Raw genomic sequence first — 4,642 nt, forward strand, 5'->3', positions numbered from 1 at the left:
GTTAAAACAGCCTAGAGCTATTGTCATATTACGTGCGCATAGTGAAAATCACGCAACTCAACCATCTGTTACTCAGTCAATTCTTAAGGTAGAGACTTCTTATTCAGGATTATGTTTATGTCTACCCCAAAGACAACGTGTGTGAAGCAAGAGCTTTCTGTGACAACCGGAAGTGGTTTAAAATCACCCAAGAGCTATTGTCATATTAGGTGCGCATAGTGAAAATCATGCAACTCAACCATCTGTTTCTCAGTCAATTCTTAAGGTAGAGACTTCTTATTCAGGATTCTGTTTATGTCTACCCCAAAGACAACGTGTGTGAAGCAAGAGCTTCCTGTGACAACCGGAAGTGGTTAAAATCACCCAAGAGCTATTGTCATATTGCCACCTGCAGATAGTGAAAATCACGCAACTCAACCATCTGTTACTCAGTCAATTCTTAAGGTAGAGACTTCTTATTCAGGATTCTGTTTATGTCTACCCCAAAGACAACGTGTGTGAAGCAAGAGCTTCCTGTGACAACGGGAAGTGGTTAAAACAGCCTAGAGCTATTGTCATATGGTCAACCTGCATATAGTGAAAATCACGCAACTCAACCATCTGTTACTCAGTCAATTCTTAAGGTAGAGACTTCTTATTCAGGATTCTGTTTATGTCTACCCCAAAGACAACGTGTGTTGAGTAAGAACTTCCTGTGACAACGGGAAGTGGTTAAAACAGCCTAGAGCTATTGTCATATTACGTGCGCATAGTGAAAATCACGCAACTCAACCATCTGTTACTCAGTCAATTCTTAAGGTAGAGACTTCTTATTCAGGATTCTGTTTATGTCTACCCCAAAGACAACGTGTGTGAAGCAAGAGCTTTCTGTGACAACCGGAAGTGGTTAAAATCACCCAAGAGCTATTGTCATATTACGTGCGCATAGTGAAAATCATGCAACTCAACCATCTGTTTCTCAGTCAATTCTTAAGGTAGAGACTTCTTATTCAGGATTCTGTTTATGTCTACCCCAAAGACAACGTGTGTGAAGCAAGAGCTTCCTGTGACAACCGGAAGTGGTTAAAATCACCCAAGAGCTATTGTCATATTGCACCCTGCAGCATAGTGAAAATCACGCAACTCAACCATCTGTTACTCAGTCAATTCTTAAGGTAGAGACTTCTTATTCAGGATTCTGTTTATGTCTACCCCAAAGACAACGTGTGTGAAGCAAGAGCTTCCTGTGACAACCGGAAGTGGTTAAAAATAGCCTAGAGCTATTGTCATATTGCACCTGCAGATAGTGAAAATCACGCAACTCAACCATCTGTTACTCAGTCAATTCTTAAGGTAGAGACTTCTTATTCAGGATTCTGTTTATGTCTACCCCAAAGACAACGTGTGTGAAGCAAGAGCTTCCTGTGACAACCGGAAGTGGTTAAAATCACCCAAGAGCTATTGTCATATTACGTGCGCATAGTGAAAATCACGCAACTCAACCATCTGTTTCTCAGTCAATTCTTAAGGTAGAGACTTCTTATTCAGGATTCTGTTTATGTCTACCCCAAAGACAACGTGTGTGAAGCAAGAGCTTCCTGTGACAACGGGAAGTGGTTAAAACAGCCTAGAGCTATTGTCATATGGTCAACCTGCATATAGTGAAAATCACGCAACTCAACCATCTGTTACTCAGTCAATTCTTAAGGTAGAGACTTCTTATTCAGGATTCTGTTTATGTCTACCCCAAAGACAACGTGTGTTGAGTAAGAACTTCCTGTGACAACGGAAGTGGTTAAAACAGCCTAGAGCTATTGTCATATTACGTGCGCATAGTGAAAATCACGCAACTCAACCATCTGTTACTCAGTCAATTCTTAAGGTAGAGACTTCTTATTCAGGATTCTGTTTATGTCTACCCCAAAGACAACGTGTGTGAAGCAAGAGCTTCCTGTGACAACCGGAAGTGGTTAAAATCACCCAAGAGCTATTGTCATATTACGTGCGCATAGTGAAAATCATGCAACTCAACCATCTGTTTACTCAGTCAATTCTTAAGGTAGAGACTTCTTATTCAGGATTCTGTTTATGTCTACCCCAAAGACAACGTGTGTTGAGTAAGAACTTCCTGTGACAACCGGAAGTGGTTAAAACAGCCTAGAGCTATTGTCATATGGTCACCTGCAGATAGTGAAAATCACGCAACTCAACCATCTGTTACTCAGTCAATTCTTAAGGTAGAGACTTCTTATTCAGGATTCTGTTTATGTCTACCCCAAAGACAACGTGTGTGAAGCAAGAGCTTCCTGTGACAACCGGAAGTGGTTAAAATCACCCAAGAGCTATTGTCATATTACGTGCGCATAGTGAAAATCACGCAACTCAACCATCTCTTTCTCAGTCAATTCTTAAGGTAGAGACTTCTTATTCAGGATTCTGTTTATGTCTACCCCAAAGACAACGTGTGTTGAGTAAGAACTTCCTGTGACAACGGGAAGTGGTTAAAACAGCCTAGAGCTATTGTCATATTACGTGCGCATAGTGAAAATCACGCAACTCAACCATCTGTTACTCAGTCAATTCTTAAGGTAGAGACTTCTTATTCAGGATTCTGTTTATGTCTACCCCAAAGACAACGTGTGTGAAGCAAGAGCTTCCTGTGACAACCGGAAGTGGTTAAAAACAACCAAGAGCTATTGTCATATTACGTGCGCATAGTGAAAATCACGCAACTCAACCATCTGTTACTCAGTCAATTCTTAAGGTAGAGACTTCTTATTCAGGATTCTGTTTATGTCTACCCCAAAGACAACGTGTGTGAGTAAGAACTTCCTGTGACAACGGGAAGTGGTTAAAACAGCCTAGAGCTATTGTCATATTACGTGCAGCATAGTGAAAATCACGCAACTCAACCATCTGTTACTCAGTCAATTCTTAAGGTAGAGACTTCTTATTCAGGATTCTGTTTATGTCTACCCCAAAGACAACGTGTGTGAAGCAAGAGCTTTCTGTGACAACCGGAAGTGGTTAAAATCACCCAAGAGCTATTGTCATATTACGTGCGCATAGTGAAAATCATGCAACTCAACCATCTGTTTCTCAGTCAATTCTTAAGGTAGAGACTTCTTATTCAGGATTCTGTTTATGTCTACCCCAAAGACAACGTGTGTGAAGCAAGAGCTTCCTGTGACAACCGGAAGTGGTTAAAATCACCCAAGAGCTATTGTCATATTGCCACCTGCAGATAGTGAAAATCACGCAACTCAACCATCTGTTACTCAGTCAATTCTTAAGGTAGAGACTTCTTATTCAGGATTCTGTTTATGTCTACCCCAAAGACAACGTGTGTGAAGCAAGAGCTTCCTGTGACAACCGGGAAGTGGTTAAAACAGCCTAGAGCTATTGTCATATGTCAACCTGCATATAGTGAAAATCACGCAACTCAACCATCTGTTACTCAGTCAATTCTTAAGGTAGAGACTTCTTATTCAGGATTCTGTTTATGTCTACCCCAAAGACAACGTGTGTTGAGTAAGAACTTCCTGTGACAACGGGAAGTGGTTAAAACAGCCTAGAGCTATTGTCATATTACGTGCGCATAGTGAAAATCACGCAACTCAACCATCTGTTACTCAGTCAATTCTTAAGGTAGAGACTTCTTATTCAGGATTCTGTTTATGTCTACCCCAAAGACAACGTGTGTGAAGCAAGAGCTTTCTGTGACAACCGGAAGTGGTTAAAATCACCCAAGAGCTATTGTCATATTACGTGCGCATAGTGAAAATCATGCAACTCAACCATCTGTTTCTCAGTCAATTCTTAAGGTAGAGACTTCTTATTCAGGATTCTGTTTATGTCTACCCCAAAGACAACGTGTGTGAAGCAAGAGCTTCCTGTGACAACCGGAAGTGGTTAAAAATAGCCTAGAGCTATTGTCATATTGCCACCTGCAGATAGTGAAAATCACGCAACTCAACCATCTGTTACTCAGTCAATTCTTAAGGTAGAGACTTCTTATTCAGGATTCTGTTTATGTCTACCCCAAAGACAACGTGTGTGAAGCAAGAGCTTCCTGTGACAACCGGAAGTGGTTAAAATCACCCAAGAGCTATTGTCATATTACGTGCGCATAGTGAAAATCACGCAACTCAACCATCTCTTTCTCAGTCAATTCTTAAGGTAGAGACTTCTTATTCAGGATTCTGTTTATGTCTACCCCAAAGACAACGTGTGTTGAGTAAGAACTTCCTGTGACAACGGGAAGTGGTTAAAACAGCCTAGAGCTATTGTCATATGGTCAACCTGCATATAGTGAAAATCACGCAACTCAACCATCTGTTACTCAGTCAATTCTTAAGGTAGAGACTTCTTATTCAGGATTCTGTTTATGTCTACCCCAAAGACAACGTGTGTTGAGTAAGAACTTCCTGTGACAACGGGAAGTGGTTAAAACAGCCTAGAGCTATTGTCATATTACGTGCGCATAGTGAAAATCACGCAACTCAACCATCTGTTACTCAGTCAATTCTTAAGGTAGAGACTTCTTATTCAGGATTCTGTTTATGTCTACCCCAAAGACAACGTGTGTGAAGCAAGAGCTTCCTGTGACAACCGGAAGTGGTTAAAATCACCCAAGAGCTATTGTCATATTACGTGCGCATAG

The sequence above is a fragment of the Salmo trutta genome, chromosome 7, assembly GCF_901001165.1.
Source record: "Salmo trutta chromosome 7, fSalTru1.1, whole genome shotgun sequence".
NCBI classification, from domain to species: domain Eukaryota; kingdom Metazoa; phylum Chordata; class Actinopteri; order Salmoniformes; family Salmonidae; genus Salmo; species Salmo trutta.